Consider the following 21558-nt stretch of genomic DNA (forward strand, 5'->3'; position numbering starts at 1 on the left):
CCAAATAAAACATTGTGTATTAAATTCTACATACTATACAATTTAAAAAAGGTTCCAAGTTCAACAAGAATACTACTGATAAAAGTTCCTTTTTTGTCAATAAGACTTAGGGATGTTGTAAATGTGTATCAGTGTGTAATTCCAATTCCCAGAACTGTGTAACAAGATGATGTGATGTGTTTGTACCTACACTTGAAGTAAAAATTATGGTTGTGCGTGGCGATTTAAATTCTGAGGTCAGCAATTAGGAAAAAAGAGGTGGTAGGTTTGGAGTGAATGATAAGTAAATTTCCGATGGAAAAGTATTATTTAATGGAATTGGCAGTTGGAAATGGAGTGAGAGTTCAAATAATCAATGTTTGTAAGTATGTGATGAAGGCAGAAAATGAAAGAAAATATTTTGATGACTGTAATAGTGAGGAAAGGTCGTTGGAAGTACAGTTGCTAATCATAGGTTTACAATCAAATTTATGTACTACCTCTAGTTGAAGGATCTAAAATTTACGTACCTTTAGTTGGTGAAGGATCTAAAATGGGGCTTTGCAAGTAAATATCAGCCTGACAGAAAAGCTAGGTTAAGATGCAAATGTGGTAGGAGATAATGGAGAATTTCTGCTTCTCATAGGGGGAATGGATAGAGCCTAGCAAGGGTGCTGTAGATGATACTAGTGTGTCTTTGGCATACATTAAACCCAGAGGAAGCTTTTGACAGAAATGACAGCTAGAGAAATACTAACCTTTCTTTTTATCACATCATCATATGGGATTTAAAGTCTGTAACTGTAATGCCTAAATTCCTTCTGTATGCTACTGATTCTTTGCAGAATTCAGTCAACCTAGTTGTACAGCTTGTTTTTATTTTTCATCTGATTCTTACAGTATTCTTCAATGAGCTGACCAACTTAAAACTTTTTTCTTGCTCTAATATTCACCCCTTACACTAGGCAGTCTATACATCTTAAGCCAAGACCTATTTAAAAAAAAAAAAAAAAAAAAAAAAAAAAAAAAAAAAAAAAAAAAAAAAACCTTTTGAGGAAAAAACTTTACAAAATAAATCAAAACTCCCATGTAAACACTAAATACAGTAATACCTTGAGATACAATAAGGCCAACATAATAAATTTTTTGAGATATGAGCTGCAACTTGGTCCATATCTTTGTCTGAGATAAAAGTGGTATTCCAAGATACAAATGACCGAGTTGTGCTTCGAGAGGCTGCGCTGGTTGGCGCACAGGTCCAGCATCAGCACAACCAGCACCTTTTAATGACACTTGTTTGTCATATTAACTTGATATTTTAAAAGGTAGGCAAAGGCAAACCCATCTTCTAGTTAAAATAAGTTCAAAAACAGCAAAAGACATTGATGAAAGTACTGTGTTAACGTTATATGTGCTCGTTGCGTAAATGTGTAAAGCCATGAACAACCAACAAGAAACAACTTTTTTGCTAAGTGCAAACCCGAATTGGATAACACAGCATCCATTTGGCTTGTATTTCAACCATTGTAGGATAGTAAACAATTGCCGTAGTTATGTTATAAATGACATTATGTAGGATAGGACTGATATACTTTGTGTAATAACTTAATTTGCTATAGATAAAAAATCAGCAAAGGAAATATACTGCTAAATTTAATTCAAACTGTAGCTGAAGCTGAGAAAACTGTTCTAGCTGCTAATGACTATTATCGTGTATCGGCAACAAAACTTATGCCATCAAACACAACCGTAGATAAAATTGAGAAAATAATTTTCATCAAAACTACTGGCTTGAAAGAACAAATTTTACTGTTTTCACACTGATAACATAATGTAAAGCACATATTACGATGAAATCAAGTGAAAATAGCGAACAGAATCACACAATTTTTTACACAATACATATGCCCCCAAATCTGTTGACGAAAAAAATAACTTGGGAACTAAGACTTATTTAAGTCATATTTTGACTTAAACGCACATATAACAAAAAATGACCTTGTCTCGTATAAGTAAAGTATCTAGATATTCATTTATGCTAACTAGAAGGAAGAAAATTAGCTCAGAATTGAGTTAAATCTGCCAAAATAAACTAGTATTCAACATCAGCTGATTTCCAAACCATAATCATTGACCACTATATGTTAGTATTTTATAATACAATACGATAATACATACAATATTATTGGATACAGTGAAGTAATGTATAGCTTTTCAAAATATTCATGAAAAAAGATACATACTTGTTTTTATTTTATAACTATACATAGCCATCAGCAGCCTTACATCGCTCAATTATACCGATGTCAGACCGTGTCCGATTCTCGTTTTGTTTCCATTTAGAATTGGCTTATATTAATAAATTGCTATACCATATATGTATAGAGTATACTGTAGGCTAGGCTACTGTATTCGTATGTATATGATATACCATAGTACTATAACAGTACTATACACTAGGCTAACTCTGGTTAATGTTATTCAATTTCTATTTGTACTGAATTACCATTAAAGCCAATATGCATTGAACCTAGAGAATTAGCTGAAATTAATAATATTATTATCCGTACATGTAATAAAGTATACTATGTAAAGATGGTACTTATTACCCTAGTGTAGGCTAGGCATATTCCAACAACCAACAGGTTTTTAGGAACCTAACCCCATCCTAATTAGGAGAATACCTGTACATGTGTGTTTCTTAATTAAAAATATGACTTTTTCATAATTTAGGATGGTTTGGGGATGTTTCACAAGGCTGGAATGGATTAAATATATTTCAGTTATTTTAAATGGGAGAAATTTGTTTGACATACAAGTAGATTGACTTACGAGCTCAGTTACAGAACGAATTAAACTCGTATCTCAAGGTATTACTGTATACTTACTTATGACCTTTTCCCATTATGGCAACTGCTAGCTGTTCCAAGAGAGGAACAACTGCTTGGACAGGAAGCCTTCGAACTGTCTTGTTGATGGATTTCAGATCACCACGGTCAAAAACATTTCTGAGAATATTCTGGTCTTTACTGTGCAATCCCTGGAAATAAAAAAAAAGTATTTTATAATTAAACAGCCAATCAAGCACCATGATTTAGCAATTGAAGAATGTCCACTTATTATGCAATTTCATTAATTTTCATTATCTGGTCAAATATGTAAATTTTTCTTGTTGAAAAAGATTTAATACAGTGTACAAATAGTTTTATTTTTTCAACAGGTAATAATACCCATTTTCATATTTAATAGCTTTACCGAAGTGTATCCAGGTAAAGATATCATCAAAACAAGTCTCTTACGTTTTGGTTGGACGAGGATAAAATACGTAAAACAGTAATCACTTATGACCCTTTTTTTTCCCTTTTCACACTCCCTTGAAAGGCCTTACTACAGTATGAAAGAACTATATTACTGTAATTGGACAAAAATTTCTATGGGAGTTTAGCAGCATAAACTAGTGGCAACAAAGATTTTCAGGCAAAAGCACTTTCATGACCACTTCCACAGTAAACATCCATTAATTTGACAACTGATAACCCCAAAATATTCTTTTACCATTTACACAACTTACAGTTAAACAAATAATCTAGTCTGCCTTGACCTATTCACTTCCATGATAATATCTGCTTGTTGTCTTGGGCGTTAGCTTGTCTCCTGTATCCAAGAATAGCAAAAATAATTGAACTGACATGTTAATGTTCTCAGTTCATTAGTCAATAACATGTAATTTGCAACGTTTGGATATTTATCAGTAAATAAAAATGCATACCTATTTACATAAGGTTTCAACCATTGATATGAAGATACATAAGATCAAGTACCTTACAACGTTTTAAAACTTTGAAAGGATATAATAAATTTCTGTATGCCATACCAATAACAGTTCTGCTATAATGCATGTGTAATAATCTCTCCACAAGTGCACAATTTGACTGAAATGTTTACTCATTACTAGCACAGAAGTTATTAAGACCCATACCTACTTGGATGAGAACCATGGGATGGGAAGTGGTAAATGAAAGAATATTTGTGTAGTGAAAGCACAGGAAAGACAAGAATGGTGGAATTTCCCAGTTCTTGACCACATATCTAAATATTGAATGAACACCTATACAAAGTATATACTGTACCTATATACATTATATGCAGGACTGATGAAGCTTAACAAATATTCAGATGGCAGTGCATGCCAAATCTCCTTTTTAAATTGTAATACTTTATGAAAACAAGTTGTAATTTTACCTCACTGGTTATCAATACATACTCATTTCACAGTTGATCATAAATATACTTAAAATTACTCCTTGTAAATATCTCATACTTAAAATCACTCCCTGTAAATATCTCTATCACCCCGGCAAGGCTTACCTGTAATAATAGTTGAGCAAAATCATCTGTCCCAGAAAATGATGTACCCTTGTGTGCAAGAAGTATCAAGGGCAAGAACATTTAATCTTTCTTCATGGGCAAGGATGCTACATTGTCTTCATCGCCTCTTTTTCTCTTTGCTTTCCCTTTCTGTACAAAGAATAAAGACAATGATTAAGGAAATTCTCAATAAGAAATTTAATTTAATCCATAAATGCAAATCTTTAACACCACTTAATCTACTGGAGTGTCAATCTACTCCCCCCAAAAGTAGACCCTAACAAAATTACAAAATTTCACATTCGGTTATAAAGGAAACCAAGGATATAGTTTTTGCCTTTTTGTTCAATAAAATCTGTGTTGAGCTCGAGTTCACTTGAAATATGATTTCAAATACTGAAAGGGTGGATTTTGACACAGGCTAAATAACAGCAACAAGACACAAATGTGGAATTATCAATTTTACTTTATTAATTCTAAAATACATGTCATTACTAATCTAATGCAAACAGGAAAATTTTTGCTGAAACTAAGGGTAAATTTCCCCCAAAAAAGATTTTCATTTCTTCCTTTTACATCTAAAATATGAAGAACAATAATGACAAGCTATGAGACTTGCTTTTGAAAAGCCAAAATGTTGTCTAAGCATAACTATATATATTATAATTTTTTTCCTTTTTTATTTTACAACAAAGCTTCATTTTCAAAACTCATCACACCCATTATATACAGTTTTTTCACAATACTATGCTTATGACAAATTTCCCAAGAAATAAAAATGGCTTCCAAATTCTTGAAAATTCTAAAAATATTTAAGAAATTTTCTGAAACAGAGCTCTTGCAATAGCTATTTTTTAAATTTTAAACTTGAGGATGGTAGACACAAGTTGTAAGCTAACTTCTAAAACTCTCACCTGTACAGGAGCACTTTGTAAAGGTCCAATAAGAGTTGCATCATCTGGAACCGTTGGGGTTAAAGTTTTTAACAAACTGAGTCCTTTTCCTGACGAAGGTTCGGCGCGAATGAACTCTTGTTCTCCAACTATCTTTTCTAAAGACTGTAACAAAATGAGACATCATTTTTTTTACTGTATGGAAAATCAACCTCTTAGCTATCATAAAATATATCAAGAAAAATTTTTTTTTTCATAACTAGGCCTTATTTTCCTTATAATATAGAGAGAAAACATAGTAAACAACCATATTACTGTAAACAATATTGCTCACCCAATACCACCACATATAGAAATCCTTCCCAAAATACTTGTTTAATTTCCAAAAAATGAAAATACAAGAAATTCCTTACCACACGCTCAAATGTGAAGATAGATGATCTATTATATACTATGATGATACTTGATTCTGAATCATTGCAGAAATGTGAAGCAACTATGGGAATTACACTTTTCTTATTATCTGACATGCTACAAATCTGCAAACTACCTGTGCTCTTGACAGCCTTCCCACCTTTATTTCTGTAAGTAAAAATAGATTATACAAGAAGCATCAAACAGTAATGATGATACAATATTAATCTATATGACCATCAAAATTAATTTCATAACTCAATATGATAAGCAGAGCAAAGGCATCAGTTTATAAAGTTACTGAGAAATGTGAACTCAGAAACTAGAGACAAAGACCAAAAAGACTAATGCTGTTCAAGTTGCGCAAAGGAGGGAAGAAGAGTGCCTTGTTCAGGTGAAAGATGTTGAGGCAAAAATCCCTCAGTGGCCTTAGATATATATACTCTAATTGTGAATATTTTAGCAATCTGTATAAATACAATATCAAGCATTATTAGTTTATGTAAAAGTATGAATCCTTCAATTGTAAAAATTTATACCAATTTAACTCAACACGTTACAACCTTATACATATAGATACCAAACATACAATTTTGTTTTTATTTTACTATGCAACACTATTGTTGATCAGTAATTTTGCTTGTTCCCAAGTGTCTAGTTACCTGGAATTCATTCTTCATTCATAGTTACTGTTATCCACTTTTAGTTATTTACTAGCCATTAATTTTCTTTTCTCTCATTCATCCAATATTTTTATTTGCGTATCCTTTTCATACCTTTCTCTCTTACTGAAGCAAATCAAATATCGTCATCGTGTTTCCATAATTACTTTCACACGTTAATTTCATTAATGTTCTTAGTATTCTTTGCTTGTGTGTTGTGTTGTACTGTAAAAGCTTGCTTTGTCATTTGTCCAGTGTAAGTGCTCATGTATTTTTTTTTATATTGTTTAAAGTGTAGCTGTTAGTTTTGATACCTTCTAAACATTCTACGAATAAGGAACACAATTATTGTTCAAAACTGGATGGCTCTCTTCGAAAATGATCCAAGTTCCAGTATACACAGTCGTTACTAAACACTTCATATTCGAATTACAATTTTATCTCTTGACTCCTGCATGATCACCTTGTTACCTTGGGGTATCTTATGTAATTGTTCATTTTCTTGTAATTTTTATACTACTGAACTGTACTGTATTTTTGCTGATTTACAGTTTATAATAGGTACCTTTGCCATTTCTCAAGTCAGGTAAACTTCTTACTTTCAGCTCTATCTTTGCTTCTTGGACAGTTATTTCTAATAGCTTGCAGTATATTCAACTCTATAAACAGATAGAAGGTACACTATCTAGCTGTTGCAGGGTTGTTTGGATCACATTTCATACCTTCTCGTGTTCAGCAGTTATAAAATATCTGATCAATGACGAGCTCATTTTGGGGCCCTGCAGCATTTTTTTTCCCCATAGTACAGCATATTTATACTTAAAAGTAATTTTGCAATGAAATAGTGTTGTATGCACAACCTAAGTTCTCTATTTTGATGACATATTTTAAAACTTGTATATTTTCATATTTCTTAATAAGAATTCCATATAATATTTTCAACAAACAATTGCTTCCCACATAAAGCTATTACTGAGTCAAGTTCCCCATATGCTTTTCATGTGTCAATCTCCATAATTAATGGTTAGGTATTTTCCTAGTTTATTAATTGTTGGGTGTCTATTATACATCAATTTTTTTCTTTACATTTGTAACAGATAATTATTCATATTGATGATGATAGCCATACTGACAATAAGGTTTTCTACAAAGATACAATTAAGGAACATATGTATGCTTCTCTTAAAGGCTGTTCTATTTCCTATATATAGATAAAAGCAAAGTTACCAACATAATGTGACTCAAGTCTTTTACCTCAATTGCACATATCAATTAAATTCTACACATGAGAAGGCAAACTGTCCATTTTTACCCTCCCTTTATGTTTTCATGTGCAATGACAACCATTTTCAAAGTTTATGTTGGTTTCATCATGATCATGATATGGTTAAAAATGTAATTATGAAAAGGAAACAAAGTCCACATAAAGCCTTACCGGTTATCTCTACTAAGGAATAGGCAATATCACAGACAAGTATATTATAGTTACTCTGATGTACACTCAGGCTTTATTCAGCTTTTAATATACGTAACCTGATACAATTACAGTAACAAGAAGTTTGTGAGAACAAACTACTTCAAAGTCCTCAATTCAAAGAACTAGTATTTAGTGGCCAGTGAAAAACTTACCCATTCAAATGATGTGTAAATAATACTAAAGCACCTTTTTGAGTAGTAGCTGAGAGTGCTACAGTATTATTGCTTAGCTCACCCACGGCCATATTCGTTACAGTGTCATTTACCATAAAACTACAGAGAGGACTGTCACTCGAACTACTAGTTGACCTAAAAAAGAAAATGATGACTCAATCAGCAATATAAATGTCAGCAGATTTAATCTATAATTTGACATGAAATTTTTTACCATAAAAAGTCTGTGAAAACTTGACATAACTGACATCAATAACTACAATTAACCCTTCTTTACCGGGTGGGTGAGCAGAATGTAACATTGCCGTTTGCTGCCGAACTGAATCTCTCGGTAGTGACTCAAGTTTGGAGGGGTGCCGATCGTAAAAATATTTGCCAAAAATACACTAATCAAGACAGGCTAATGAAATTATCAGGTATTATTAGCACTATAATAACGCATATTCTCTGTTAGTTTATCATCCTACAGGGAAAATAAGTGATTTTATGAAAAAAAATGTGAACTCAGTGTCCCTTGTACAAGGGACACTGGTGTCGGTGAGAAACTACGGTCTTGAATAGAAATTCGGTCTTACAGAATGTTGGTATATCGCACCTGGAACATGCACATAAAGTATTATCAAAATAGAACCGTAAATAAGCACGTAATAACAAAAAAAAAGAGCAAAAACTAAAGCGAAAGCCCCGCCAATAATATGGAAATCGCAAATTTATAGTATATCTTTCAAAAATGGTCAATGTCATTTTCTAAAAAACGTTTTCTAAGATTAGTTTCATCACAGAAAACAACTTTAGGGGCATCAGGGGTATCTAAACTAATTTTTCAAGTTTCTTGTCCTCAGAAAAAATCGCTTTTTCTCTGGTTTGGTTTTTTTATATATATAAAGGTACTATAAGGCTTTATTTCTACCTTCATTTATCTGGTTGTTCATATCTTTTATTTGTAAAATGTAATGTGAATAAATAAATAAATACAGTAAATGATGATACAACTGGTTTTTTACTTGGGTAGAAGTTATTACATGTTTACGCTTGTCTGGTTTTGTGATTTTTTGTTGAGACGCAGTTCATCTGTCACCTACACACTACTATAAGCAATAATAATATTTTTTTTGGGTTCATCATACGTCTGGCATCGTGTCATACTGTTTATTTTGCTCCAAACTCTTCAAACCGAAATTACAGAATGATTGGAAGTCCCTATCTGAAAAGAGGAGTTTTGGTGGTACTACGCATACCACCTTTATGCACCCGGTGCGGTGTAGTAGACTTGAATGGTGGTACCCACCTACCTCCAAACAAACTTTCGGTAATGAAGAGGTTAAGACAATCCTTTCATCTGTCATTTCATTGCAATGAATAAGTTAAGAAAATAAAATAAATGCTGAAAAAAAAACATGACTAAGTAATTACCCTATCAGGTTCTTCCTAATGCAAGATTAAAGGAAAATAAAAATAAAAAAATAAAAAAAATAAAGTGTACACTTCCCTTTTCCATCTATGTATTCCATTTTAAGTAAGATGATAAACTGTGGCAAACAAATTCCTCCAATGTAGCAAATCAATTACTATGTCATAACTATTGCAACTATAAATAGAACAGGAGTTGTAATGACAAGGTAAGTATCACAGCAACGGACGAACAAAAACTACGGGCCACACAATTTGGTCGATACTGGAATATTAACAGGCAATGAAAGGGGTCTTCAAAATATGAAAATTGATATATAAGCAACATGAGGCAATGTATATAAATCCAATGCAAACGTTTTATGGGTTAGAACATTTTCTAATCATTAAAATGTGCATTTACGACGACAGAATAAATATTGTACTTCATATCCACTCCACTTACCAGGCATATATAAAGCGATCATCTAAAGATGATGACAAAAAGTATTGACCACCGGTCTTCTCTTTCATGCGAATCTTTAGTAGCTGTGTAACTGGAGACAAATGTCCAGTAAAATTATTCTTTACTTTAACTTTTCCGGAATCCTGTCGAACCACTACCTGAATTTTACGGTTGCCTATGGCTACCATCTTCTTCCCAAACAAACAAATAGCAGTGCCTTCACAAACTTTATCGAATCTGTAAAGAGAGTTAATTAGCTGAGACTACAATTTAAAGTAACTGGGTCTTCCAACTAATATGTAGATATTAAAAATTAGCAAGTATTGTCACACTGAAAAAACTAAAATCAAATTAAAGGAATGAGAGGGTAAATAGGAATTTTTCAAATAATTACTGGAAACTACTTTCTTCTTAAAATCCAATATCCAGTGTTTACATTCCCCTACTGGAATGAGGGACATTACTTCAATGATCAATGTTTGCAAGAGCATGATTAAACACATGAAATACTCACACATCTTTCTTTCCTGTTTCAATATCCCATATGATGATGGTATTATCTCTACCTAGGGATACAAGCCTGTCTGAAACTGAACCAAGCAACATCCATTACAGCCTGATGTGATGAATGCTCAAATGTAGCTTTAACTTCTGATTCCTCTGGACTGTATAAAAGTATTGTTCCTGCTAGCGTCCCCATGGCTAACAGACTATGGCTGTCCTTCTTCTTCCCAGCCTGTTAATTACAAATTTTTTAAACTCAAATAAAAGCTAGTAGTAATAATAATAATAATAATAATAATAATAATAATAATAATAATAATAACAATAACAACAACAACAACAACAACATTAATAAGAGAATAATAATAATAATAATAATAACAATAACAATAACAATAACAACAACAACAACAACAACATTAATAAGAGAATAAACCCAGTGAGATTTTTTAACAGGTGACAACTTACAAAATTATTAGAATGAAATATGCAGTAATAAAAGCAGAGGTAATAAAGAAGAAAAGGGGTCTAGAGGTTTATATAACTTTTACTTGGAAGACACTGGGAGAAATCTGAATTTTCATAAAAATAAACTCAAGAACAGTGAACATCACAGAAAAAAATTTACTTGTTGTACATTGCTGGGATAAAAATCATATGGTAATTTCACAGTATAAATCAATTTACAAAAGTAAGGAAAAAAAATGCTAAGTAACATAAGGGGAACTTATAAACTCATTACTTAAAAACAGCAGAAAACAAAACAATCAGTAGCCTAGATAATATTAACAACAAATTAGCATTAAATGAGTCAAACCTATTGGATCTGATAAATAGGTCAAATGAGGTTCTCACCTTTATACTGTAAGAGCATAGCTGAAAAGCCCCAGATTAAAAGAAGGCAAGGATAATATTAGCAAGGGCCCAAGGATGTATACAACAGCTCATGGACAAGAACACAGTCTAGAAAATATACAAACAAGTTTTCTGGACTGAATATATCAGATGGAAACTCAACAAATTACAGCAGGAGCTATAAACAGCGATGAGAAGTATTTTGTAAGTGTTCACTTGTAAAAATGTGTGTACTGTAAAACCTGAAGAAAACAGACAGAAATTATATGTATCTGGCCATTTTCTATTATCAACTGGAACAATAATGTTTATTAACTTTTTATCAATATATGTAATATGATATTGTTATGATACAATAAAGTTTCGTACATACTTACCTGGCAGATATATACATAGCTATCGACTCCATCGTCCCCGACAGAAATTCAAATTTCGCGGTACACGCTACAGGTAGGTCAGGTGATCTACCGGGCTGCCGCTGGGTGGCAGGACTAGGAACCATTCCCGTTTTCTAATCAGATTCTCTCTTCCACCTGTCTCCTGCGGGGAGGCTGGGTGGGTCTTCAATCGTATATATCTGCCAGGTAAGTATGTATGAAACTTTATTATATCATAACAATATCATTTTCATACATTCAACTTACCTGTCAGATATATACATAGCTGACTGACACCCTTTGGTGGAGGGCAAGAGACAGCTAACTACTGACTAGATAGGTAAACAACATATGTTGTAGGTATTTATAGACCTTGGTTCCTCTGTGTTTCTAGAAGAAGGGTCGACTTCCTAGCTATTGCATAAGAGTCTGCTTCGTCTCAAGAGCCTTAGCAAGATAGTGATCTGTGGCCAAGAGTTCTTGTGGGTCTACCGATGGGGTCTTATCCACTTACTCGGTCGAGCCTAATTGGCATTTGTCAATGGGTGCTAATCCGCTTATATGACAATATGCCTATGCCTATTGGCATAACTAAGGAGCGCAACACCGATCCCGATCACCTGTTCCTAACATGAGGGTTCGCGCTAGAATTGAACAAGAGTTATCCCCCAAACTCCTTTCAAACCTCAATAAAATTCACTAAGTTAAAATAAATTCAACTCATATAAAATGGATCAGTGTCGGCTCCTTATCCCAGCAACGTATCCGCTGACACGTATAAACCAAGAGAGAAGGATCTCTCGTAGGTTAACTTGACATCCTTCGTGTAATGAGCAGTCAACACATCGTTGCATCTCTCATATGTTAAAGCTAATATGTCTTCCTGACATATTGTTAGGAAAAGAACAAGAATTTGCAAAAGCTCGTACTTCATGAACTTTTAAATTCTCAGCTGTTTGAAGGTATCATCAAGTCACTTATGAAGTGCTTTAGAGATCACCAACGTTTCAAAAAAGACTAGGACTTTCTTTGAACTGGATCTCATCTGGATGAAGCCTAGAGCCTGGCTTGCGCCTGGCTGGCGCTTTGCGCCTGGTTGGCGCCTTGCGCCTGTTTGGAGCCTAGCGCCTGGCGCTTGGCTGACTTCTCCCCACTTGCTGGAACTTCGAGCTTGTTAAGAGTCTTGAGGAAAACTGGCGATGTCCATATTGGACACTTTTCCCCGATTTTTTCGCCTCTAGCGCACTGCGCCAGGTTGTTGGCCCGCTCCTTCTCCTCATCAGACAATGACAGTGTTCATATTGACTGTCTTTCTCTGGTGTCTTCACGCCTGTTTTGGCATTTGGCGCCTGACTGGCGCTACATTGTCCGAAAGTCCTGAAGATCCACCATCGTTTTATCTAGGAGACTGGAGAAGGGTGAAGAAAGAAATTCTTTCACTTTGAGCTTTTGGCCTTTCCGGCAAGGGGAGGTGATTTTAGTCAGCTACATCCAGTAGATGATAGGAAATCTAAAAGTCAGAGAGACAAGTCTTCCTCCGAGGAGGATCCTTATTGAATACTTCCGTTGCTAACGAGTTCTCCTCCTACATGTTGATGAGTTTTCTCGTTGCAGAAGCTTCCCTATCCTTGCCCGAAGGAAGGGAAGGAGCCTGGAAGTTTGAAGAGGTTCTGAGCTGAAATTGGTAGGACTCCTGATTTCTAGCTCTTTAATGTATCTCTCTGAACCTTTTGGGAAGTAGTTTGAGCCCTCATCGCGTTCCCAAGACTCTGTCAGTAAACGTTTAAACCTTGTCTTCTTCCGTAGATGACAACGTCAATACATTACCTGGACAACGAAACCTCTATCTGAAAGCGTTGATCCAGGAATAAAAGGCTTTAGTTCTTTTGCCAAACATACTATGCTGGCCAGAACCCATTGCCGAGTCTTCATAGAATTTGATTTCGGATTCTAAAGCCCAAAATTTCACTTGTCCTTTTGATCGTTTAGGACCAAGAGAAACATTTGATGAGGAGCAGTTCCATCTTGTCGGAACACGAATCTGAGGCCAATTAAATTAGGATCCCCATTCTAAGTATAAGATCTCCTACTCTTATCGTATAAAGGTATTGTATAAGATCCCGAAGATCTTAATTCTCTACTATCTCTAATATTCTTTGTCGAGACAGAGTATATCTTTTACTGTGTTCATTGATAGCATAAAATACCAAGGTGATTCTTCCCCCTGAAAGGGAAGAAAACCATTATGTGGTTCACTGAGGTATCGGAAGAGGACAGTTTCCCCTTTCCATATAGCACGATCTGCAGCAACTCTATGTCTTTAACATATTTGAAGGAATTATCAACCTTCCCTTGAAAAATCCTCTCATTCATATTTACTTCTGGTCAGTCTGCAAGCAGACAGACTCAGAGTGGATAGGTTTTTCAGGTCCAATATTTATAATAGATTCCGATAAAATATCTACTCTCTTAGAAAAAACCTTCCGACACATGCTGAGAGAAGAACGTGACCTCTGTGAATCCAACCTTTTTATTGCCAAAATGAAGTTTTTATTGTAAAACTAATATTGTAATACCTACCTGAACACCTGAATAAGCCCTGGTCACTTACCAGCCTGAACCATCATTTATTAAAAATTTACCAAATCTTTGGTTAAAATAAACGATCAGTGTTGCCAATCTCCTGGCAAACACCCTCGTTACCTAGTTACCAGCCCACCGCTGGTAGCCCTGCCTCACGGGCGGTCCACACCTGCCCTCTCACGTCAATCATAACTCAATAAACTCTGTATGAGGGGAGGAGGGTGGGAATCATTCAGGTGTTCAGGTAGGTATTACAATATTAGTTTTACAATAAAAACTTCATATTGCAATACACCCCCTGAACACCTGAATAAGCCCGATTAACAACATTAATTTGGAGGTGGGGAATCAAATCTACCCGGCCCTCCACTGTACCAGTTGTCAGTCAATATAATTGAGTACGCGGGTCAGTCTCAAGTTCATTTGTCACTCGTCCAAACTAATCTCCCATGTGTGGCCTTCTAGGCCTCCCATATGTGGAGAGAAAAAACTCCCTGCACCTCTACCCTAAGGTCAAAACTCATTGAGTGCGGAAGGGATACAAACCTGTTTCCTCTCAGCTGGCTATGTGCCTCACCTGAGTAGAGGAAAAACTGAAGACCTCCCAAGTGGCTCTCGGCCTCTATGTAGGAGGAATCTGAAGACCTCCCATGTGGCTCTCGGCCTCATGTATGGAGGGAATCTGAAGACCTCCCATGTGGCTCTCGGCCTCTCATGTATGGAGGGAAACTGAAGACCTCCCATGTGGCCTCTAGGCCTCTCATGTATGGAGGAGACACCCCCATGTGACACACATGTCCATTGGTGCGTCTGCGACGGTGTCGTCGATCGTAGTGATGTCCTCTCTTGTAGTGTTGTACCTGCCTGTCTGTACTCTGCCTGGTTGGCACTTGGAAGAATACCCTCAGATAGACCCAGACATGTTCTTTCCTATCTGTCCTAATACTTAAAATCCTCTCGTGATATATCATATCATGAATACCTTATACATATTCCTAATATTCGCTCCCTACTCTAATACTAACTCAGACAGCAAGATTGTTGGGTTTAAAAATAGAATTTAGGCCAAAGGCCGAGTATTGGGACCTATGAGGTCAGTCAGCGCTGAAGGGAAATTGACAAAGTTTGAAAAGGTGTGACAGGAAGAAAAACCTCTGTTGCACAATGAGTCCAGTGTTAGGAGAGCGTGGAAAATAGGATGAGAGAATATGAAATCAGAAAAGTAAGAGAGAGAGAGAGAGAGAGAGAAATTACAATCGTCTAACATCTCCACCTCCGTAAATTGCACCCTCTTCTAAGTTAAAAGGGTATTATCTTAACGATAATATACTCGTATAACTCCGTACAGCTATGAACAACCGAACGAGAACTTGTTGCTAATGCGATCGACTCCTATAACAACATCACTTTATTGTACTGATCAGCGTGTGACAGTAATCGAATCCGATAGCAACATCCATTATTGTATTCATCCGCGTGCGACGGTAATTACTGTATTCATGTTATAAATGCAGCTGAAGCTAATAAGGCAACATTACGTGCCAGCAACCTGGACAGAAGTCCCGAGCTTTTGTATGAATTCAAACGCAGCCGTGGTAAAAGAAACTAATAGCATGAAATTTGGTCTTAAATTACATCGTAAGACGAACAGTATGACTTCGTTCCATAAGTTAAGTATCCAGATATTCATTAATATGCTAACTAGGGACAAAAACATTAGCCGAGACCAAGTGATATGGTTGAATCTGGAGCCAAGGAAAAAAAAAAAACAGACTAGCCGGCATCCTTGTCTGTCTAAGCCACACCTCCTTACAATAGTGCTGTTTGACGACAAGCTAGTGTAATTGTAATTTAATTGAAAAGTAATAAAATATTTAAAGGTAATTAAATTAACTTTATTAGGCCTAATATTAATTTCAGTTGTCATTGTAATTTGATAATACGACTGGTAATAATTTGTAACTGTAATTGACATAAGCGCAATGTAATTACTGACGGCAATAGTCGGTTAAACGTATGAAGACGTCATACATACGAATTCCTTATATCTGACATCTGATTATATGCCCCAAGATAGATACCTCATTGACTATGTTAAATGTCAACATAGTTGAACACACGTCTCCTTCAAGACGTTTGTACAAACTTGGCATAAGTGAGAGTGTTGTTACGTTAGTCATTTTAGGCAATCAGGAGAGAATGAGATGGATACGGCGACGCAAACCCGTATTCGTCATCCGCTGATTCCAGCGTGAATGACTGCCGAGTTAGTGTTTATACTACGCTAATATGATGATACATATAATACAATTATGTTTTAGTCGGACAGAATCCGATCTTCATTCTGTTCGATTACATTCATATTAATTATCCTCAGATCGGATTCTCGTTCATTTTCAATTACACCTGTACTGAATTATCCGAAGTCAGAATGCCTTGAGCCTACAGTGTTAGCCAATATAAAAATAACTACCGATATGTTGTACAGCGAATACTTTAGGCTAGGCTAGGCTACTGAATATGCATACGATAATATCATCGTGAAACACTAGGCTAACCGTAGTTAATTTTATTCGATTTCTCTCCATACTGAATATCGTAAGTCAATATGCATTGAACGGAGAATTAGTTGATATTAACAATTATCGTATCATATAAGTAGAGGAAAGTAACCTTAAAGACGAAGGAGCCTATCTGAAAGACCAACCATGGCCTAAAAGCTTCTGATGCAAGGAACTCGAAGCAGGAAAAGGCCTAAAAATGCTCTAAAGACACTGTGCCTCTATAAACTACTACTTTTAATAGAAAACCGACCCGAAGAAGCCTGCACTAATCTTCCTAAACTAAACACTAGCCTATTATCCCTACTCGTCTATATCTGACCTAAGTTTTTATCATCCTGAGAACTTACACATCGAGGGGAAGGGGAATCTCCTGCCAACACTGCCTGCTCCGCGCCAGGGAGACCGGCGGATCCTGCCCTGTGGGCTTGCGGATCCCCATAACCCCCAGCACCGGTTAGGGCTGGTTCTGGAACAGGCAGGGGAGCTGGAAAAGAACGATTAGTAATTTCAGTATCCCTATTGCTCGATCTATCCTCACTTAATCTTGACATAAAATCGGTAACAGAGATGTCATACTCGATGTCAGCCTACTCTCAAGTCTCTTAAAGAGCACTGTCTCTAAGTCTTTATCTTGATCTACGTTAGTCTCTTCCTGCCTACACTTACTTCTTAATACGAGACCTTTCCTACGTTTGAGATACCCTAACATCTGGTCCAAAGACCACTACTGACATTCCAAACATCTGGTCTTTACATTATATTGAACAGGCCTACAATTTACGCATAAGGAATGACTATCGGGTCATAGGGTACTCATCCTTTTCTTGCATTGTTGGCAAAGACGATACGTTGTTGAACTTCTGCTCGTCGTTTTCTGTGATGTCGTGGCCGAGAATGCAGTAGTCGTTGTCGTAGCTTGTGTTGTTTCTTCCTTTGCAGAATCAATGTCTGATGACAAGGTATTAAGAGCAATCCAACCGTAATCCAAAGGGATGCGTAATTCGTCACCAAATTCAATCAAATCAAAGGTGCAAATGAAGGCCGGGGGTGGCCAGACCAAAAAGGAGTTCGCTGTGGATAATCTGACTCCACCGCGAACGATAAGTGATTGACGTGAGAGGGCAAGGTGTGACCGGCCCGTGAGGCAGGGCTACCAGCGGTGGGCTGGGGGTAACTAGGTAACGAGGTTGTTTGCCAGGAGAGATTGGTAACACTGATCGTTTATTTTAACCAAAGATTTGGTAAATTTTTAATAAATGATGGTTCGGGCTGGTAAGTGACCAGGGCTTATTCAGGTGTTCAGGGGGTGTATTGCAATATGATGCATTCATCTTCTTCCTTTGACGCCCATTTATCTTAATATCTGTTAAGAACATATATAACTAGGGGAAAAAAGACTAAAGTTTATTCCCCTATTTAAATTAAAGATGGCGTATCTTGCTACCTCTCTTGTTTCGAGGAAAAGGAAGCAATCTATAAGAAGCTCGTTCGTCTTCTACCTTGCGAAGAGATCTGTGAATACTTTCCGCAGGTTCTCACAACTCTTTCCAAAATCCCTCATCGAACCTGGTAAGGATCGTTACGTTCCGTGTCTGTTTCCAAATAGGTTAAATCGTGCTCTGCCGAATTAAAACCTTTATAATACTGTCACATTGTGGTAAACAGCATTCATCTAGGAAACTCTTGTAAGGATAGTAGGAATTCTGTAATTAACCACGGTGTGTGCATAAGGCTTAACCGTAACCGTTATCTTAGGTGAATTTTCTACTACATTCTTTCCTCGCCGAGGCAGAGACAGATTCTTAGCAAAACGAATACCATGTTATTCATGTTTGCCTAAAAATCCCCTCAGTGGTTAAGTCCCTGATTGTAGGGGAATATACGGTGAACCATTCGATCCCTTAGGAGAGAGATGTAACCAATCGCTCACGACCGAGAACCGGATGGTACTGAATTGGCTTACAATTACAGCCGTCTCGTTCACTGCCTGGCTGCATTCATTCTGAGTTGCCAGTTACTCCCTTCAATGAAGGGATATAATAAAATTATTCTTGAGCCTAAGAAAGCTCTCAATAATGCAAATTTAAGCCAAACAACCTTTGTTAAATACCGAAGCTGAGTAGGTATTGTCGTAACAAACCTTTTAAGCGGTATTGTCGTAACAAACCTTTTAAGCGAAGTCCTTACTAGGAAAATCCTATAAGGATATAGATAATTCCGTAGCGAACCAGAAAGGCAACTATGGTATGCGTATATGACTTGTTATTCAGTAGCCGTATAAACTAAGTCTTCTACGACATTCTTTCCTCTCCGACATGCAGAAAAAGAATGGAAATCTTACTCTCTTCGTTCTTTTCGTCAATAAACCCGAATGAGTATTAGTCGAAAGAGATCGCAAATGACAACCGAGGATCGAAGAGAATCTCTCCAGCTTTTACTATCTTGGAGATAAGTCCGTATTTTACGCCTTTCTTATCTGGAAGAGCCTCTAATCAATGAATGAGAGCTCGTACAAATCTTGTTCAACTTCCAAACGATTGCCCCTCTTTCTGTAAATGGTTGGTTGCATTATTTTTTAGAAGGAGGATGATTTTAATATCCTCTTACTAATACTGAACTAATTCTCACAATTCTGCTCTATCTTTCATTCCTCAAGTTGGGAGAAGATTGAGCAACCAGAGGAGAGGGCTTCCTTTCGAAAGGTGAAGGGCTTTTAGCAGTACCGACTCTAACCTGACAAGGGCTACGGCAGCCTGTGCTACATCTTGAGTCCCTGCCAGGAAAAAGCCGAACTTGCTCTTGCCTTTATTGCATTAAGACTATCCTGACAAGGGCGACGGCCGCCTGTGCGACAACTCCCGTCCCTATCAGGAGAAGCCTCGAATGTCTTTCACCTTTCGCCTGGAGGACTCTTGGCGGTTGTCAGGCTCTTCTTGTAGGAGAAAGTGCCTGGCGCTAAGCAGGAGTATCTTGCCTAGAATACTCCTGGCGCCTGGGAGGAGTATCGCGATCGGAATACTCCTCGTGCTCGGAATACTCCTGGAGCCTGGCAGGAGTATCGCGTTCCGAATACCCCTGGTGCCTGGGAGGAGTATCGTGCTCGGAATACTCCTGGCGCCTGGCAGAAGTATCGCTTTCCTAGGAGGAGTATCGTGATCGGAATACTCCTGGCGCCTGGTAGGAGTATCACGTTCCGAATACTCCTGGCGCCTGGGAGGAGTATCGTGCTCGGAATACTCCTGGCAGAAGTATCGCTTTCCTAGGAGGAGTATCGTGATCGGAATACTCCTGGCGCTTGGTAGGAGTATCACGTTCCGAATACTCCTGGTGCCTGCGAGGAGTATCGTGCTCGGAATACTCCTGGTGCCTGGCAGGAGTATCGCGTTCCGAATACTCCCTTGGCGCCTTGGGTAGGATTAATCGTGATCGGAAACATTCCTGGCACCTGGCAGGAGTATCGCGTTCCGAATACTCCTGGCGCCTAGGAGGAGTATCGTGATGAGAATACTCCTGGATCCTAGCAGACGTATCGCGCTAGTTAAGTTTTTCTTGTGCAGAAGGTTCCGCGCGCCTGGAAAGTTCCGCGTTCGGAATGTTCCGCTTATCCGGAAAAAGATTCCCGCTTGGAAAGTTCCGAGCGTCTGAAAGGCGATCCTCGCCTGGAAAGTTCTGTACGTCTGGAAGTTTCCTGCTTGTGCGGAAGGTTCCGAGTGATTGTCAAATTCCGCTTATGTGAAATGTTCTGCACATTTGGAAAATATTCCTTCTTGGAAAATTCCAAGAGCCTGGAAGGCGATTTGAATCTGGAATCTTCCGCCTTCTGGAAGGTTCCGATCTCTTGTACATTTGTTCTTGCTTAGAATTCGACAATACTTCCATTTTCGTCCATAGCCCTCCCTTTCTTCTGAATGAGAAGGACTTCCATTTCCGATGAAGATCCTGGTTCATAGTGCTTCAGGCGCTTTGCGCCTCTATTCAGGCCCTTCAGGCGCTTTGCGCCTTGTTTCAGACACTTTAGGCGCATTGAGCCTCGTTACCGGAGCTTCATGCCCGAGGAGCTAGAAGCTTAAAAGTTATATATATATATGTGTAATCACTAAACGAGATCCATATAATTCATTCGATCAACAAATATTCTTTAATATCTAATTCGTTCTTCTCAGAATAGATATATTTTCATATACACATACCGATGAGGAATTTATTGAAATAACTATTTCAAACCCCTATGGGATAGAGCCCCCCCGTCCAGCTGTACGGGGGACGAACCCAGATAGGGCAATGCCTCTACCGCAACTGTTATCGAATGATGTCTTCCTTTCTCCGTCTCTTCTGAGGTTCCGATAGCCAGACGAGATTATCTTGCATCTTCATTTAATCTACGCCGTTGAATGTTTCTTCTCCTTATTCGTCAAGTCGATAATAATAAAGGGAACACATTGAATTAGGATGCCTTTCCAATGGCTATCCCTGGCAGTCTGGGACGTCCTACAGAACCTGCCGAGGGGACGCCTGATTGGTGGGGATTCTCCATAACCTCCGTACGGCTTTCGACTTTCCTTCTCCTCCGGGCCAGGGAGCTTGGAAGAGGTCTAGGCCTGGGAGTGAGACAGAGCCGATCAGACGCACCCTCTATTGCAATGGGGAACACTATAATCACTTCTTACCTTATAATAGCTCGTATCTTGAGCTACATTCCTTTATCTTCAAATTGCAAATGAATTTGTAGTTTCTGTGAAGTAAGAAGGTGATGAGGTAACAACACTACTAGTACTGTTAATATTCTAACTGCTCGTCAGAACGAGAGCTATTAAAGCTTCTAAAGAAAGCATATCTAGTTCTGTTTTTCTGACG

The 21558-nt window shown here is 37.3% G+C and overlaps 1 protein-coding gene and 1 pseudogene across 1 annotated transcript in view; one reads left to right on the plus strand and one right to left on the minus strand.

Annotated features, from left to right (window-relative positions):
* LOC135200351 (microtubule-associated protein futsch-like) overlaps positions 1-21558 on the plus strand; it is a 427183-nt gene that overhangs the window by 56448 nt on the left and 349177 nt on the right. The gene's annotated exons all lie outside the window — the stretch shown is intronic.
* LOC135199919 (WD repeat-containing protein 43-like) overlaps positions 2882-21558 on the minus strand; it is a 41125-nt pseudogene continuing 22448 nt past the window's right edge.

This window comes from Macrobrachium nipponense, chromosome 26 (genome assembly GCF_015104395.2).
Source record: "Macrobrachium nipponense isolate FS-2020 chromosome 26, ASM1510439v2, whole genome shotgun sequence".
In the NCBI taxonomy this organism is placed as follows: Eukaryota; Metazoa; Arthropoda; class Malacostraca; order Decapoda; family Palaemonidae; genus Macrobrachium; species Macrobrachium nipponense.